The sequence below is a fragment of the Anser cygnoides genome, chromosome 11 (genome assembly GCF_040182565.1).
Source record: "Anser cygnoides isolate HZ-2024a breed goose chromosome 11, Taihu_goose_T2T_genome, whole genome shotgun sequence".
Taxonomy (NCBI): domain Eukaryota; kingdom Metazoa; phylum Chordata; class Aves; order Anseriformes; family Anatidae; genus Anser; species Anser cygnoides.
Genome location: NC_089883.1, coordinates 6,363,608 through 6,383,295, shown reverse-complemented (window position 1 = coordinate 6,383,295; position 19,688 = coordinate 6,363,608). Strand labels below are relative to the sequence as shown.

Genomic DNA, 19,688 nt, shown 5'->3' with positions numbered 1-19,688 from the left:
AAGCCTGTTTCAGTTATTCAACATGAACAGATTAGCTGGTAGCTGTAGATTTTGTTTTAGTCTGGGAATATTGCTGGTTTTTTTCCTTCCCTGTGAGCCCTCTTGCAATTTGAGTTCTTCTGTCCTGTGGGTCGCAGACCAGTTCGGTACTCAGTTTTTCTGTCTCTGTGTTGATCAAATGCTTCTCTAGGTGATTTGCTGTTTGCTATGGTTGATAGCCCCCTGAGCAATCAGTGTTGTTTCTCTCCCTTGCCTCTGAGATGTGTTGAAAGATCTCAGTACCAAATCACAGAATCGAAGGGGTTGGAAGGGACCTCGAAAGATCATCGGGTCCAACCCCCCAAAAATCATATATTCACAGCAATTATTCCCAGTATGGCTGCACAGAATTCTTTTTACATGCTTGCCAATAACAAAGATGAGTCAAAACGTTAATGAAACTGATGCTCGGACCTGGGGGAGAGCAGGAAGCACAAGCTGTAATTGTTTTCTCGGGGCTCAGCCACCTTGGACAGTAGCTGTTTCCATGAGATCTTTTGGAAGTGAGAGGTACCGCAAGTGGATGAATTCATGTGCTTTGGTGGTAGAACTGACACTCCCAGAGGACTGGGACAGTGGAGAGAATATGTGGAAAATGCTGGTGGCTTCTGCCTCTGCAGGGGCAGGAAGCAAATCTGGATGGAGCTGCAGTGCGAATAGCACTGGTTTGGTCTGGGTGCACTGGCTCTCTCATGTGGTGGGAAAAACCTGCCTTTAACTCCAGTCTTAAGGAATGCTTTTTTCTTCTCTTTCCCAGGAGGTTTCCCTGGGTTTATAAATGACTGCATTTCCCTTCAGCATGACAGCTGCAGCTTCACCTCTTCTCGTGTGAACCTGGAGTCAGGTCAGGCTAAAATGCTGAATCTTTTCTTTCTCCCCCTTCCCTTGGTTCTCTGGCCCCCTCCTTCCTTCCCCATATCAGCAGGCTCTATTGCCATAACTTGAGGATTAGCTTTTCCCTGCAGGAATGAGCTGAAATGCATGTGCTTTACTGAGCAAAACAAATCTCTTCAATATTAGCAAGGCAAAGCAAAATGCTTGAGCACATGTGGTTTTTGTTAGCTGACTTCTCCTCCAGCCTTGTGTTTGGTCCTAGTGTCAGATTCCCTCTTAAATATGCTTAGGAGGTCACAGCAAGCAGGTGAATAGTCATACAATAAAAATCACATCACACCTCTTTAAAAAAAAAAAAAAAGTACATATAAAAAAATACATCCCCTCTTTCCTTCTTCCATGATCCCCACCCCCTCCATGCACAGCAGAGGCAGAGACTTGATTATGCACTCAATGGGGATGAAGTAAAAATGAGTTTTCCTAGCACAGCAGACAGCAGTTCAGGCTTTTGCAAGTGAGCACAGAGTTTATAGGGTGCCCTAAGTTAAGCAGGTAAATATAGGTCAGGTTCTCAGCCAGTGTAAATTGACTTCCCTGGAGTGATGCCACCCTGCACCAGGGTCTGGCTTCCAAAAGTGTGTGCTTGTGCCAGCTGGGTATTTTCGGGAAGTGTGTGTTGGGTAAGATGCTGAGAAGATGACAAAGGTGTATATATGCAGAACACACCTCTGAGTGTTTAGCGCAGGTGTGTGCAATAAAGCTTGGATGGGGTTTTTGAAACCATGACTCAGTTCCTTTAGGAAGATCAGATACTGGGTTTCTGTTATGATAGTGTACAGCCAAGTGCCCCAGACACCCCCAGCACTTCTGAACTGGTGGGAACTCGTACAGACTTCTCTGAGTTGACCTGACAAAAGCAATTCTAATAAAACATTGAGGTTCTGGTCTTGTGCATGGATTTTACAAGTTACCTCAGCCAAGGCAATACCTGCGTATTGGCAGAAGCGGGAACTAGCTCAAAGAAAGCTAGTTTGAGTACCAGAAATTCTGGTAACCCTGAGAGGGTTTTTTTTTTTTAATTCAGTAAGTCTAGCAAAATGATCTCTCAAGGATTTGTCTAGTGTCATTCTGAAATAACTGTTAATTTGGTGTCTCAATGGACCTGGTAGAATCGACCTGGTAGAGTTGACTGAAGAAAGTTCAATCAAGAACAGTCAAGAATATTCATTTTAAAGTGGACATTAGGAAAAAATTCTTTACTCTGAGGGCGTTTAAGCACAGGAACAGGCTTCCTAGTGAGGTGGCTCGTGCTCCAAGCCTGTCATGTTTAAAGCATTTGGATAATGTCTTGAACTTTTAGTTAGACCTGAAGAGGTCAGGCAGTTGGACTCAGTCTTTGTAGATCCTTTCCAACTGAACTATTCTAACTTATTTATTTTACTACCTAGACACTTGTAGCACTCAACATTGACCTGCAGTGCATTGTGCCAGGAGGCTCTAAAAGAACTGTACGCCTGTTCAAGGCTGTTACATAATTAAAAATAATGTCCAGGAGCTCAGATCCATTGTATGGAGACTCAGCAGCAGGAGAATAGTGTGCTATGGGAAGGCAAGGGACTTTTTTTTTAATAAAAGTGGAATTAAAGGGGCAGTTGAATGATAGTGCAGGATTTCAAACAAACATGTCTTCAGGGCTATCAGTAGTAATGTTAATGATAGGAGCACTCAGCCTGCAGTGATTCACTTGCCTGATTCAAGCAGTGTAGGGCATGGAGGGAGTTTGGCCTTTCCTAGGGAGCGTCTCCTAAAGCAGAACAATTCAGGACCTTTGTTTCATTGTTTTCAGCATCTATTTGGGCTTAATGCATGGATTGTGACTACAGGCACAGCATGGGATGGATCCCAGGCAGGCTGTCAACTTGCAGTCCAAACCCCTTTTCCTTGCTAGCTGGTGGCACGCAAACAGTGCTGTTCAGCAACTGCTCAGCAGTGGCAGCACCTCTAAGAAATCTGTCTTGCTATAGCCATAAATACAACCTGCCTTTACTTCACACCAACATGCAGCAGAACACAGGAAGAGACTTCTTTAAGACAAATAAAATTTTCTTTTTCCACCTCTGGGTTCTGTTCAGATTGGTTTGTGTGTATACCCTAATGTTAATGGCCAAGAGGTGACAAAAAATGGGAGAAATGTTGAAGAAACTTGATTGTATTCAGCTCTATGCTTGGGGCATTTCTTTCTCTGTATTGGGTGGAACCAAAAATGTGAACAGCACTAACATGTGGAAAGGCTTTTTAAGGGATTGCGATGCAGTACAACCAAGACTTCCTTCTTGTTTTTACTGAATGACACCTTTGACTCCTAGTTAAGGCATCTTTTGAAAGGGGAGCTGCTGTGGTGTGTGCAGGAGTGTAAGGCGTGAACCTTTATATAAACCAGTGAATTCATTTGATTTGAGATTTGATCTCACAAGCAAGCCTTTGGGCTGAGAAAACAATTCTCCTTGTTATTCTAAGATAGCTTTTCCTGGCAATAAACACTCTGGTTTTTATCATCTTGATTTTTGTTTAGGTATGTTTTTTGTTCTCACAGTCCTGTGCTCTGTTCCTGAGTTATTTCCAGGTTTTGCTGGTATAAAATGAGGGGTGAAAAGAGCAATTGAGACAATTGCAGCAGAGTAGGTTTTCAACTTCTAACATCTGTGTGTGCTTGATGGCATACTGTGAGTCTTAAATAATGTTTGTAAAGCAGTCTGGTGTATGATGCTCAGCTGAACGCAAGTGTAGTGTGGAAGTGCACAGCCCTGCAACTTATGCCATAAATACAGCTATCACATTCAGTAAATTCAAAGCTAATCACCTCATTCTTGGTATGACAGTGTTGTATGGTGTAGCTGTGCAATTCTGCTAATTAAAAAGTTGGGAGAAAGAAAGGTCACTGTAATTCAGCATGTTTCTATTAAAAATCCTTTTGGCTATGAAAACAGAAACAAAACTCTCAGTGCAGGTCTGACCTTTTCTTTTTCTTTCTTGCATTTGGTCATAAAATCCATGTAATTACTTCTAGAGGCTCTTGGTGATCACAATGATAGTGTTTCAAAGCAATTAATTTAGTGCTTTGGTCTCATAAATTGTAAATGGCAGTTACTGTACCAGTGGCTCAGCTAAACAGGGAGTGAAGCAGTCCCAGATCTCTGGATGCTTTCCAGGTGTTCAGCTGAGACTGAAAAAAATTTTGTGGGTAAGGGGATTGTTGCCTGCACAATGCATAAGCAAAGAGGTACTGGGAATATTTTTTTTTGCCTCTGCAATATGAAGTCTGGGTGTTGTCCCCTTCTTAAAAGGAAGTTGTAGGGGAAAAAAGAAAAGGGAAGTGATAGAAATGGACTTACACATTCAGGTTTTGGCAAGAAATTTGAGATTTTAACTATCAGCTTTTCAAAACCAGATCAGTAATCCATAGGCATGTTTAGGAACATAGCAAATGACTGACCCTATAATCTCACAAAGGAGAGAATATTAACATACAACAGCTCGAAGTATTCTTATTTTTGCAGTTGATCACTAGTGGTGGAAGCTCATTTGAATGATTTACCTGTGAGTATAGAAATGAATGTATATAGAAAAACTCATTTGATATAAGCAACGCTTCCAAGAGTCTAATTTTCTGTTTCAACCAGAAGCTGAGTGCAGAGATCTGAATAATGCTATGTAGCATGTGTTAGATGTGAAGTCAGCAAAACACCCCTCATAGCCACCTCATGCTTTTAAAATCTGAGAGGATGAAGTGGAGCTCGGCCACATGATGTAGCGAGAGGTTGAAAAAAAGGTAAATAAAGATAACTTCAAAAGACGAAGTGAAATCCTCCCCATGTTCCAGGAGTAAAAGTGTAATGTTATGCTGCCCCTTGCCAGCAGCCTCACAAAGAGAAGCAGGGAACACAGGCTGAGCTGTGCTCTTACATCAGCTCTGCCCTGTGCTCCATGGAGAGCTGCTTCAGCTCAAGTCCTCCAAGGACCTGGGGCATTGACCAGAGGTGGGGACAGTCCACACACCAAAATGTCTCATCACACTGGAGCAACAGGCCAGATACTGGAGTGATAACTGCTCGGGACCAACCACATGGGTTGCCTGTGTTGTTTACTACTTCAGACAGGAGGCTGGTGGCGGCAATTGAGCAGAGGACATTCCGAGGAGGAGAGGCTGGGAAAGCTGAAAGCAAGATCTGCTGCTCATCAGGGTAGAAGAAGGTTGTGGTGAGATGGACGGTGCTGTCTGTATCACAACAGCTTGATACGTTACTCCCTTTTTATAGTTAGGCTTTGGGTTCAGCCATTTCTGGCGCTCAGCATGACACAATTTTCGCTTGTCTCTGTGACTTGACTTTAATTAGGGGAAGTTGGTGAGGTTAGGTTTGAAGAAGGACCTGCTACGATGATAAATAAGGTGCAACCAAAGCCATGGGCCCTGGATAATGGATGTTCCCTTTTGCAGGATGCACCAGTTTGAGGAGTTTAATTTCTAACTAGTTAAAGATCCGTCCTGTGAAAAATGACTTCCCATTTCCAACCTATAATGAAAGTAAAATAGTGGAAAGACAGATGAGTTAGTGCTCGTGGTAATCTGTTATGTAGCTGGGTGAGAAATAAAACCATTTGTCTCTCCCCCCCGACTGACTTTTCTTACACAAAATAACTGTGTAATTGTCTTAAACCCTGAATAGAGAGCAAAGTCTGGAGGAGAGAGATTCTTATGTTTCAGCTGGCTCCCAGCTGTTCGTTTAGGGAGAACAAGGTTGTGTGTGTGAAGGGAATTCAGTGGGAACCCATTTCTCAGGGCTGTGACCTTTTTCCTGTTTGTCAGATGCACTGATTATCTGGAATAAATTTTCTTGTGAAGCATTGTGTGAGATTCTGGCAAAATAGCTGTATTTGAGCCCAAAAGGGATTGTTAACTGGCTAAGAATTGGGTGTACAGCATGGTCTTGTGTATTTCATAGACAAGAAGAGGAGCTCAGTGCAGCTGTGGAGTTGAGAACTGCACGTCAGTTTTTATATTGCTTGGGGTAGATGCAAACAGGAATTAACACTGAAATAACCTGAGCTCTTATGGTGTTTGCTGTAGGGTTTGTTTCATATTTGTTTCTAAAGCTATAGGTGCTTTTCAGTTCACTGGACAAAAAAAAAAATGCTTCAGTTAAAATTGACCCAAGATGTTTTGATTTGGAGGGTATTTTTATAAGAGCATTATTATTTCTTTTACTGAGTCTTATATTGTTGAAATAATGTAAAGAAATTTTTTAGTAACACTTTTTGTAGAGTTTACTGAAACTGGTTATATTTTTTAATCAGATTTAAATGTTATTTCTGAATGTACTCCGTACGGACTTAGAATCTTTTTTTTTTTTTGCCATCACATTGTATAAGCTCAATTTTAGAGCTAGGCCTGGGCAATGGCTTCTGATTGAGGGAGATTGTATCTTCTGTTACTGCAGTCTGGGGCGGAGTTTGGGAAGAAACTTCAGGAAGCACCAATAAGTCGATATTTTGGCATGTGGCTTTTAATTGATACTTTGTGGTAGTGTGTTTGTAAGCTGTTTCCCTAAGAAAAGAACCAGTTCTATTTCAAAACATACTTGTTTTACCAGTATGTGGCACGTGAAATGCAAAGACTTGACTCCAAGTTTTATCCAGGGGCTAGCAATGCTCTGCCTCCTGACTCAAGTTTTCAAAACAATCCGAAGCTTGTTCTGCTGAGGCAGGCTTTTCCTTTTTTTTTTTCTGAGAGGAGAATCTGTTTTAATTGTGAGAGTGATAGTCAACTTTTTAATGCTTTGAAGTTGTAATATGGGGAAATGCAGAACTCTCAGCACAGTGCAAATGTTTGCAATTAAATCAATGAGCTCCCTGCTGAGAAGTGAATGACCAAATACTGCAAAGCTCTGTCCCCTTTATGTAATCCCAGTGGTGGGAAAAGTGCAGTCTCTTCCCAGAAAATTAGCCAACAAGATTCATAGCAATAAAGGCACGATGCAGTTCATCAAACAAACTTGCTGAATAAACAGTCATGGAGAAAACATCAAGTTTATATAATGTGATGAGGGAGGAGGGAAAAGCCAACACACCCTTGCAAAACCAACTTGTGTGAAGGGGATTTCTTCTCTTTCCATCCTGCGGGAGTGGGTTGATGGTTAAGAGCAATGCCTTGCAGCAGGTATTGTGTGTATGTGTCCTGGTTCTTGTGAGCCTCTGGCCTTCAGGGAATATTGGGTCTTTTCCATCTGTGAAGGCCAGGCAGGATGCCAAAGTTGCAGTTGATAAAACATTCCAGTCCTGAGCACCAAAGCGACCCCATCCCGTGGCACAGTGCAGCAGGGTGCAAAGCAATCAGGTTCCCTTTTAGGAGGGCGCAAGGATGGTCTAGGTGTCATCTTATCAACATTGTGGTATTGCTTTGGGGAGGGAGGTTGTTTGTTTGCCTTTGAACTCCGTATGTACGGATTTCTTCCTGGTCTTTACAGTGATGTATGGGAATGTCATGTTAAGACTTAACTATGACTTTACTACGGGAGATGACAAGAAGGAAAGTGTCCCCTGAGGATGATATCGCAGGGCTGAAGTTTGTCCTATATGTTACCTCCTGAGTTGATTAAACTCCCCTAGTAAGACTTTACCTAATGAGTTTGGCTGAAGTGTAGATAAATGCGTGCAGGTGTTTCTGTGCTTGGGGCCTTTGGCTCCAGAGTTGGCTTCCAGCCCTGGTGCAGGAAGGACAAACACCTTGTCTGGTCTTGTGCCTCCTGCCTGTTTTGCAAGACCTCTCCTACCCAACTATTGCCTTTGTGCTCCTCCAAGCACATACATGATGAAGAATAAATGACTGAGTGAACGGAAATAAGAGGTGCAAAGGCTTTGGAGTATGTGCATACTAAGGAAAAGCTAATAACAAAATTTGCATGGGAAAGTCAATACATATCTTCTATATGTTTTTTGGCTAACCTGAAATGTATTCCTAATGGAAACAAATTGGATGTTTCAGTCAAACTAGTGCCTTTCATCAGTCCTGAATTGCATTTAAAACATTTTAACATGTTTTTAAAGAACCACTTTCTAACAGATGATCCAGGAGGCTGTGCAAAAATAACTTGGAATAATCTTGAAATCCATGCAGGGCCAAGCCAGAGAAAAGAAGCCAACACCTTTGGGCAAAGAAAACAACAAAATCTAAGGAGAAGAGCCAGGAAGAAGGGAGAGAAGAGATGTTCATGGAAAAATCTACCTCTAAAAGTCCTATGCTGTCCAGCAATAGCTTTTTTTTCTTGAAAAATCTGCATGTAAAACCAATGCAATGTTTTACATATTTATTCAGTTTTCCTCACTGAAAGGATACTCTAGCTGTTGAGAAAACATTTAGTGCCAATAAAGTCTCCGGAGCTCTCAATGTGCTTGGTTATTCTATTAATGGAGTATTAGATTAGGGAGTTTGGGTTAAATACAGCATAGAGCAACAACAATGTTCAGCCCAGATCTCAGATGTTTTTGTGTTACTGGTTAATCCATGAATTGAGGAGGCCAGGGGTTTAGAAGCCACATACTTGATAAGGAAACAGGTGTCCACTTATCTGAGTGATTGGGTCCCTTATGGAGTAGATCTCCCTATAAAGGATGCTAAAGGAATCCATACCCAAAGCAGGTCTCTTTGCTACATCATTGTTACTTGAAGCTATCAGAAATGTAGTAAGCAGTAGGGAGAAGGACTGTATTTTCCAAGATAAATATTTTAAATATGGAAGAAAATGCACCTGAAGGCTCCAGTGTAATGCAGGTGACCTTTCCTTCTCAGTTTGTGCTGTGGAACAGTGAGCATTTGGGAGTATGCTCTGATGGATGGGATGGAAAGGGGAGACTTTCTTATTTCTCCTTAGCTTGGTGCCAGTACATACAAGAAGATATGGTCTAGATTTTCTTGTCATTCACTGTCACTCCAAACTGGATGTTTTTGAGAGTCAGCTGTGAAAGATTTTGGACACTGAAGGAATTTTCTAGGTCAAATTTTATGGCCAGACTTTTGAGGATCACAAATTATTTCACTCAAGATTCTTGGTACTGCTTCAGGTCTACATTATCCTTTTAGTATCTGTCATATAGAGGCACCAGTGAACCATACAAGGTGTATGGTTCAGGACAGGCTCTTGCCTCTTGGAGGCAAGAGCTGGCACTGGTCTAGCAAGTTCATTTTTTGATATCAGAATTCTGCATGAAAATCAGATGACAATCTCTGAAGAGCGGAGGGGCCAAAAGTAGAACTGCATGGATGAACCTGGACTTCTTGTTCCTCTAACAGTGTCTCCCAGTCTCTAGGGAGAAACACTTACTTGAGGCCACCTCTGAGATAATCTTAAAGATAAGAATAGCCAAAGTGTCTTTTAAGAAAATGGATTACCACAAATATCAGAATTAGCTATTCTGAAAAAAAATCACATCTAACAGACTGATAGCAGCAAAGATAAATGTAGTAGTGTAATAGGGGAGCTGTGATGAACACAACCATATTCCACTGTGAGGCTCTGTGACATCCTGAACCACATACCACATCAGTGGAGCAGTCCCAAGGTTTGCACCGTTGGATTCAAAGGCACTGGCTGAGTCTGAGGCAAGTTCCAAGGCACAGGCTTCTTGTTCCTTGAAGACTGTTTCCACTGGACTCAAGTCTTCCCTGAAGATTTTCATATCTGGTAATACAGGATCAGAAAATTATTAAGAAGTTGGTCTGTTCTTCTTTTGTACTTCTTCACTTTTTATATTTGTTGACACTCATCAGGACTTCTGTTTGAAAGTAGGAACATTCAACTCTGTTACTCAACTCTCTTACATTTTTATTAGTAAGATCTGAAGCAGCCAAACTTGTAAAATACATAGGGAAAAAGAATACTCTTTAGGTTAGTGAAGACTTAGATGGGAAGAGATTAATTTTTTTTTTAGTGAGATAATTTTGCTGTACTTTTAAACTTGTTGTATCCTTAGTGGTCCCTCAGTAGTAGGTAGAATCTACTGTTACAATAAGTATGTAGGTTCCTGCAGTTCACTGACACCTGCTTAGGAAGTTTAGCCTGTGATTTTGGGATGATTGGGAAGCTTCAGACATGGCTCTTACTTGTATATTTAGTAGACCTCTCTAATCTCTTGAGGCCTATAGATACCTGTCCTACTTTGCTAGATAAGACATGTAGTTGCAACATGAACTGAAGGATTATGGGGAAACAAAACTAAATAGCCTTTTTTTTCTCTGCATATTTAGTAACAAAACCAAGATTGTTAAAAACCCCTAACATTGTTGTGTAGGTTGCATATGGCCCCTCCCATTTTTGCATTCTCTGTGCATGCTGACACATCAAAGCAATCACACATCTGAGGGGGAAAAAAACTTCTCTCAAACTTTAGTACATCCTTGTATGGTATTATACCAAAGCAGAGAAAATATTTATGGGAGAGGTAACCAAGCAATATTTGTACGTATGTGCATAGCCATGCATGCTGTGTGAACTCTCTCTGCAGAATAAAAAGCATTTGTGACTGCTTAAGAAAATTGAGCTACCAAAGGGACTGGATAGCAGCATTTTTTGAACAGCTGTGCTTTTCCCAGACAGCATTCAGAAATAACCTTTCACTGCTGAGGCAAGAAATAAATAAAAATCCAACAAAATTTCTCTGGTGGGGATTTTTTGGCTTCTGCATGAGCCTAGGCAATGTGACTGGGCTGGGTTGCGTTAGGAGCTTTGCTCAAGAAAGTGTCTTGAGCAATGCACTCAGTCTTTCTTAGAGTGCTGGATTCAGAAACTGGGGACTGCAATTAGATATTGCTCATAAAATAGAGGAAATAGTATACTAAAAAAAAGTTATGTTACAGCTGCCCTGTGTCTCAAAGCTTGTTTGGAAACATTAGTAATTGGTCTGTCTATCATGCTATTCATTTGTATTAAGATTGGTATTGTCCAAAAGCAACAATCTTGGCAAAACCACGTTCTCTTCAGAGCTTCATTAACCTCTACAATAAACAGTCAAGTCTTTATGGTAAAAATGTTCATGGAGTGAATGTTCTACAGCTCTTTGGGTGGGTCAGATGCCTTCTGAGGTAGCCAGGAGTGAATGCTTGATTATTACTTCTTAAATCAATAAAACAATTGATTTTTTTAGAGGTCTGAAGATATGCCTGTTTACCACAGCTCTTCTTCTGTGTCTGTTCCCAGAACACACTTGTGGACTCCATCAGCAGAGCTCATTGTAATTGAGTTGACACTCAAAATCATGTGTGTGCTTAGGATATTTGTACTCTTAAGAGTGGAAATGAAAAGAAATTGCAGCTATTTCTCTAGAAAATAAACAGTGCTTCTTAACATGCTGCATCTTGCTAAATTTGGCATCAGACTGCAGTATGCCCTAGCTAGCTGGAGGGAAGAGCTGGGTGGAGAAACCTCATGGAAAGATCTTCTAGATAAGCTGTTCTTCTCATCTGAGAAATGCTTTGAGAGAGGAGTGGAAAAAAGAGAAAATAACCACACAGGGACTTGGGCTTCCTGTAGGCAAGACTTGGCTGAATGACCCCCAGTGAGTTAGCTTTGGGAACTGCATAGTCAGATGGTCCTTTCAGGCAAAAGTGAAGCTGCCACTTAGGACAACGTGTTCCAGATACAAAATCAAGAAAACAATGAAACATTAATATCAAATATATTACTGGGGGTGGCAGAACTCATGATGAGACCCTGAAATGATGGGGAGAAAATGAGAGATTGCATGGTACTGGCACTTATGGTTATCTGGGCTTGATTAGAAGTCAAGTGAGAGTTGGTTGCAGCTCAGATTACAAGTGGAGCTGAGGGAGGATCAGGGAGGGAGTTTGTGGCTTTCCACACTGGGTTTTGGGCGTGAAGTAATCTCTCCAGCTTTTAGGGTTATTGCTTTGAAAATTGTCCTGTAAGCTTGTCATATAGCCAACTCTGCTAAGACTCCATAGAAGGTTCAACGTTGCTTGTAAACTATGCAATATCTGATTGGGCTGAGATTGAGTCAGGCTGTAATGAGGTTACGTATGTGCTAATAGTCATATTAACCTGTTAATATGGCTGTGGTGCTTCTGTCACAGTGTTTTAAGTTCAGTTTGTGGCAAACAAAAAATGGAAGCAAAATTTATTCATGCTCTGAGCTCACAATACCAATTTCACCATTGGCCTTTGAGTCATTTAATAGACTAGAAACAACACTTTAAAGGAGATATTGCAAGATAAATCTAAGTTTCTACTTGGGCAAAGCTGTATTTAAGATCCCTCTAATCCCTTTGACTTAATAGTCACTTTATGCTCATCCATGTACTCATAGGTGTTTCAGTCAGCCAAACTTAACTGCTTAGTAGTGTTTCAGCCTACCAGATAGGTAATGAGCTGTACAGGCACCTAGCAAGTAAAATGTTGTGATGGCATAGTCTTATTGGCTCTATTTATGTTTTTTTGAATTTTTGTCTTTCCTTTCCAGAAATGCTTTAGGGGTTGATCCAAGTCTTGAGAGGAACTTGTCCATGGAATAGTTATATATTGTTTTATATACAAGCTACTGGAAAACAGACAGGACCTCTTCGTTTAGCTGATGAAAGCAGAGATGGCATCTTCCAAATTCCCTGGGCCTCTAGCCAGATTCATCCCAAAGATAATGGGTACCATAGGTAATTTAACAAACAAAGAGCCTCCCCCTGCAGCTATGTGCAATTGCTGATGGTTTCATAATCCTGCAGCTGCACACAGTTGCTGATGGTTTCATGATCCTATCTCCGGCTATCTTGAAGCACTCCACTTGCCTCTTTTCTACTGCAAAATGCCTCCTTTGTTGTGTCTTATAGACTAACTTGTGGCTGGACACTGTCTTACAGGTCATTTATCTCTCTTTGCTGTAGATGTAATCAAATTTCTCTTGATTTGATTCCCCGTCTGGTCTATGTTTTTCTAGTGTGCTGAGGAAATGCTCTTGAGCAAACAAGGGTTGTAGGTGATTTAGTTGAGTCTTATTAGTATTTCTGGGCATCCTCATGACAGAATCTGCAGTCGTTCTTTCTCTGTTCTCTATTCCTCTTGCTATTGCAATGTGCTTTTTTAGCTAGTGAGATCATACGTTGAGATGTCTTGATGTAAACTTGTTTCTATTAATGTATCTCTGAACCATTTCACATTAGCATTCTGAAGCAAACTAGGGTGTACCCATTCCTTCATGTGTGCTGGCTTTTCTTTCCTTGTGGAATTTTCCAGTGATGAAACACTATGTATCAGGCAGGAATTATATCTAGCCTATGCATCTGCTTTTTGAATCATCTCACATTTTAAACAGATGTTTCATGGTCTCAAACCGTTTAGTTCTTCTTATGTCATGTCTACCTTAAGGAAGATTTTACTGCTCTGTTTGTTACTTGTTCTTCTTTGTACCTCTCTTTAAGTTCTAGATCATGTTAGATGGATCTGTGGAAGCCAAGAAATATTAGTGGTTTGCCCAAGGTCATTAGCATCTGTGTTTAGATCCTAGGAATTATTACTTGAAGTCCTTTGTTCTACTTATGAGAAATAATAATATAGCACCTGTGCTGTAATTTTCATCTGTATTATCTTGAAATTCTTCATAAATGTCTGTCAAATATTTGTAACTTCTTTATAGTGGAAGGTCAAAGTCCCCAGAGAGACTTAAGTAATGCCCTCTACATTTTCTTCTTCCCCAATTGCTCTGAAAATCTAGCTTCCTGATTCCCTGAGCTTTAGCTCAAACCTCTGTAATGTAGATCTTTCATTTTTATTTTCTAATTCATACTAATGGTAGAAGGGAATCTTACACAGCACACGTCTTAAAAATGCATAATGATTTTAAAAAAAGCCTAGATAACAAGCTTGTTAAAATCCTCACCAAAAGCACTAGAAATTTGAAGAACTGAGCTATGTGGAAAGTGAGGCCTGGCACTCTAACCGGCTCTGGTAGATGCTCATGAGCAATGCTGGTTTGTAGTATAAATGGATATTGAGTAAAGAACCTGTCAGAGAACCTAAAGCAAAATCTTGAGTTGGTTCTTGTGCATCAAGGCAATGAGCATGTTCTTCACCCGAATTAGCTTCTTTGCATTTAAGAGCTGAGTACGTTCTATAAAGCTAAGCAGAAAACTCAAGGAGAAGCAATGACTTGGTGTGTTTGCATTCAAGGTATCTATCTCTTGGAGTCTGTTTTCCTGGACCATGATGGTGTTTCTATTTCCTCTTTGGAAGATGTATTTTTCTTTTCACATTTTTAAATTTTGCCTGAAGTCATGCCATCTAGGTGGTAAGTGAGCTGGAGGTGAGTCCTTTGATTTAACTCCATGAAAACAAGTGGATTTAGCTTCAGGGTTTAAGTTGGCTACTCATGAATACACAGGATGTGTTTGCTATGAGAATGGCTGGTTTGTAGCCTCCGCTTAAGTCTTGTTAGCGGAATATAACATCTGTTCTGGATTGTCAGAGTTTGGCCAGCAACTTGTTTAACTCTCATTAGAGCAATTAGCAGGAGTTACACAAATAGAACTTTCATTTTAAAACTCCTCAGTCTCCTGACTTTTCAGTGGGGATTAATTCCGTTGGTTTTAGTCCTTTTTTTGTCTCCACCCTTCAGCTGCTGCAGAGGTGTATCTGTCATATTCGTTGTTACTTAAACCTGACTCGATGCATCTTTTTGGATGATTTTAGCTCTTCATTGTGTGATAACTTGGATCTGAACTAAAGCTCTGAGACTATCTGACTTGTCCTTGTGGATATAGACCTCAAAGTAAGGATGACTTCAGACCCATTGGTCAAGTTACTGGCTGTGTAATTAGTTTGAGTATACCATGCCACAGTTGACACGAGCATAACTCTTCATGTTGAATTGGAGTAGAAATATGCTAGCACGGAAGAGCCTGATTTGTATACAACTTCCTATCAGAAACAATCTTTATATTGAGAAGAATATTTGCATTTGATTACTAAGCGCTGTTGTGTTTAGTCAACATTTATTTATTTCCCTCTGTGAGGAGGGAGATAAGTAATCTGACTTATTAGTAGGCAGATATATACAGTTCTTAATTAGAAGGCTTCAAGGATTTATATTATGAATTTTACATGAAAACACAACTCTGGTTGTCTCTGCACATTGACATCCATTAGCCGAACTGGAAGTTTATATCTCTGGGTTTTATCACACTCATGAAGGAGGAAATCAAGCTTGTCAGTGCCCTTCATGCAATGAAACTGGCTTTTATTTTTTCACTGAAAATCTAGAGACTTTTGCAAATCTTGAGGGCCTTTGAGGATTCTCTTTTTTTAAAATCTGCTTATCCAAGATACTTCCTGCAATTTTTCTTTGTGTGTTATGGTGCTTTGTGTGTGTGTATGGGGGAATGGGGGGGGAGGGAGGTAGAGAACAATGCTCGTGAAGAGATCTTGTTTATCTCCATAATCTATTTTAATATATACATGTGTATTATGCATTTCTGACTATATAGAACTTCATTAGCTACTACTTAAACTGGGTGAAATATTAGCCCAGCTAATGCAAAGCTGAAACACACATCGTTTAGTCATTTGTCCAATTACAGAACTTAAAATCTGACTGAAGAGTGGAGGAATAACTTAGTGGGACTTTCAATCTTTGTTTTGTTTTAATGGCAGGGAAGCAAAAGGTTCAAAACTTACTCTTTGGTATTTTTAAATAACAGTCATTCAGAAATATCAAAGATGAAGACAAGATTTATAGGAACTCATTAATGTCTCACCCATACAAGACAAACTTGTACCTCTCTACAGATCTTATTCTGCAAATTTGTTTCCTTCTTTTAGAAAAGATTATAAAAAGAGGGACTGTATTCTTGAATTTAAAGGATGAACTGCATCTGACAAGCATGAAACAAGATACACAGGTGCATTTTTTTAGATTTAACAGCATTTACATTTCTGGGCATTACAAAAGGAATAGCTTTGAGCTGCTGCTTGGCAAGGTTAAATGTTGAATTATGGACTTAGCTTGCAGGAACACCCCAACCAAATCATTATTGTCCTCAGCTGGTCTCGTTCCCTTTTACAACATCTGCTGTTATAAACCTGACAGCTTTGGGTTGTTGCCTACCTGGCTTGATTTCTGATAGGTAAATGTCAGGTCTTCTCTCAATTAGGTAGCTCAAGGAACTTCTGGCTCCAACTTCTCTCATATCTTTCATCGTATTCTCCTGAAGACGAGTTAATAAATATTTCATATGGCCCTGTTCTGGCAGACCCTGCAGTCCTGACAGTTGAGACAGAGAAAGCAAGGGAATAGAGTAAGCATCATTTCATTTGAATTAAGAACTCAACCATTAAAAGGAACTTGTAGCTAGAGTTAGCTGGTGATGCCTGTTTTTTTCTTTATACCTAGTGAAGAGGATAACTTAACTGACAGAAAGCATCTTTTCTTTTTCTTTTTTTGGCGTATGCATGTGAGGATTTGTTAGAAGTCAGAGCCGCAGTTCACTCCAAGTTTCTCCAGTCATGAAAGCAAGCGGTTCAAGTTCAGCACAAGGTGAAGGTGGAGAAGCAACACTACTCTCTAACACCACTTGCCTATCAGTGACAAATTAATTGCTCCAGCTCTGCAATGCTGAGCGTTTATCCAATCTGAGGGGGACTGTGGTTTGCTACTCAGGCACCAGTTCAGCTATCTATATCCATTAACCATGCTGTAGAGCAGAATGAATGGAGTAAGTGGTGCTCTGGCTTTTAGAAGATCCGGTAGTGAAATCTTAATTTATCTAGAAAACACAATGTAATGTTCCCATTTCTTCATGTCTTCCCTAACTAGTGTTCAATATGGGCCTGTCTCACTGTGTTACTGCCAAGAAAGCATGTAAACGTGCTGCTGCTGTGCTGAAGACTAATGCGATGAGAGAGGGGTAACTGAGCAAGGACAGCACCCTATAATCCAATATAACAGAACATTTACTTGCTGGAGAATGAGTCTTATTTTTTTTCTCTAAGTAAATTCTGTGTTGAGTAGTTGAGGCAGATATCTGAAGACCTCTATTTGCCCCCAATGTAGATATATTATAAGCTGATGATCTGTATGCTTCTGTTTTTTCCCCAATCATGCAGTGTCTGCTAATGAACCTTCACTGTGTCTTTGAAGAGTCCTTTATAGTGGTGAGAGAAACAGCAGATGCATCTGAGTAATCTGGTTTATGATGCTGTCCATGGTGTGGTGGTTTAATTTTATTTATTCATTTTTTTTTAATTCTGCTTACTTGAAATGGGGATGCACTGGTGTTACTTCCTTGAAGGTCCTTCAATTACTTGTGCAGGAATAAGGAACAGGTTTGCACTATGGAAAGTGAAGATGCCAAGGGGAATGTCAGGTTGCTGAAACTCTTGCCTCCTGACAGACCAATTTGACCATGAACTCAATTGTTTTTACCCTTTTTATTTCTCAGGGGAGCAGGTCCATATTGCACCTGGCCCCTGCAGGGAGGACAGCTCCAATCGCATCACTGGGGAGAGTTATTGCACAGGACAGGCTTAGCTGCAAGCAGTGGGGAATTCTGTGTGTGAAGGTTGAATTTCTTCCTGAGCTGGCCTGAACAACTATCACGTCAAAACAACATTGAGAAAAGCAGATGAGCATGGATTTTTGGGGTGGCAGAAGTGAACGATAATCCGAGCATAAAGCAATGGGCAGAAAATTGTGACAGTCCTGCCAGATAGTGCAACAAATTTTGGGGTCCTGTTATCTGCCTTCACAAGGCCTTTCTTTCTGCAATGATCTCTGCCTGTAGGCTCAAATTGCAGCGATATTCTGGAATGTAAATACCTAATTGTGCTTGCAAATCAGGCGCTTAAACTTCAAAATCCTAGTCATTTTAGTATCCTTGTTGTCTAGATTATATGGATCCTAAGAGTAGGAAAAGCAGATTTTTGCCTGTGAAACTGTCATCCTGAAACATTTCCTACAGGACTGAGTATTTTGTAATTGCCATGTTAACAGTCAGGGAAGAGGTAACCCCTTGAAGGATTTTTAGGAAATAAATGGAGGTCCTCTAAGAGGCAAAAATGGAGAATATCACAGTAAATGTCCTCACAGCAATAGGTGCTCTGGTTTGGATGCTGTCACCTATGGGATCAATAACAGGACACACATGGTTTCTCTCCCCTACTTTCTGTTATTCAGAAGCTGCTTGGGCAGGTCAGTGAGATGGGGAGTCCTCCTGTAAGAGGATGGCTTCTGTGGAAGCTGTTGTGGGCTGCTACCATCTCTGCTCATTAGCAAATCTCAACCCCTATGTTTTGCTTCCAACTGCAGAAACCTGTAAGTTAAGAAAATTCCAGTGAAGATCAAGAACAGAAGACCAAGAAATTATTTGTGTTAAAATAAATTTACCCTTAGCTAGAAATATTTTAGCAAAAAAGAATCACTGATAGTTAGCTGATGTTAGGGATCTGGACCTTTACTTCAGCTTCTTATTTATAACAATTTTAGTGGGAACGGATAGTGAATGAAAAATTTTGTGATAAATGAAGACTAGCATATGGTAATGAACTGTGGTCTGTTTCTTGGAATGGCAACCTCATTTATTAACATCTTAAAATAATGTGAAATTATTAGGCTCCAGGAAAAGAAAGTCATATTATCCAGTGTAGAGTTCCCCCATTAACGAAGAAGTTAGTTAACAACACTCTTACCAAAGTAAATGTCTTCTCCAGAAAGATAATAATTAGGAGAGCAGAGCTTTGTATGTTTTCTTTAAGGCACTTCATAGATGATTGCAGGTGCTCTTGCTGTGAGGCACAATGATGCTATTCCCACTGGAATATATGTCACTGTGGGGCCCTGACAACTTAAAATGTGATGAGAAGTATATCTCTGGCTGATGCTGCCTGGGCATGGCCAGTTCTATAGCAGGAAAATGCAATTGTGTAAGTGAAAAAGTGGACAGAATGATGCTATCTTCTTTGCGTGACAGCTCATTCTAATACCTTCTGCAGACCTCCTTCCTGCCAAATAAAAATAAGGGCCCTGACAGCTCCTTGTGAATGTCTAGACATCAGCTCAAGATTGTTGAATTGTTCTTAATTTACAATCCACACTGCCTTCACTTTGAAACAACATCATGCTTTTGCTTATCACAGATGTCTCTCATCCAGGCAATGTTTAAACTCTAGTAGCTCTGCAAGCCTTGTATCCACATTTGTCTAGGTCTTGTTGTATAAGCATAATGTTTGAGACAATGGCCTTCTCTATCTCCCGGTTTAAATAACTCATGTCCAGGTGCTAGTTTTTACTTAATTTCTGCAACATCGTTTTCCCTTGGCTTTGACAGATGCCATGTGGCTTGCTTATAGGAACTGAAAATCAACTGTGACTTCTCAATTTCATCAAATCATTTTTTTTCTTTCCAGGACTTTTCACAGACTCCTCCCCACTTGACTCATCTTATGGTCTGTATCAAGTGAGATCAAAGCTCCTGCCTCCAGTTGGCTCATAACACTGGCCTTCATCATCTGCTTATTACACTTTCAGTCGCACATTTCTGTTCCTTTCTCCTGGGCAGCTCTTCTCCCTTGGAGGAAACCCACCCCCAGCCTGCCGTTATCATCCTTGAAGTCCATATCCTGCCCTGTTGCCTAATGACAATAATTAGGTGTACGGAGGCTTTGTGTAATGGTGTGATCATTTTGATCAGGTTTCCCTGTCATTTTTCCTGCCTGAACATTCCTGTCGCCTCTTGCCTTTGGGTGGCAACCTCTTTGGGGCCAGGTTGG

The 19,688-nt window shown here is 40.5% G+C and overlaps 1 long non-coding RNA gene across 1 annotated transcript in view; it reads left to right on the top strand.

Annotated features, from left to right (window-relative positions):
- The window catches only part of LOC106036509 (uncharacterized), a 193,490-nt gene that overhangs the window by 45,653 nt on the left and 128,149 nt on the right, over positions 1 to 19,688 (top strand). Inside the window, exon 2 of the long non-coding RNA XR_010834103.1 lies at positions 797 to 883. This is a non-coding gene — a long non-coding RNA (uncharacterized lncRNA). The remainder of the gene's footprint in view (positions 1 to 796; positions 884 to 19,688) is intronic.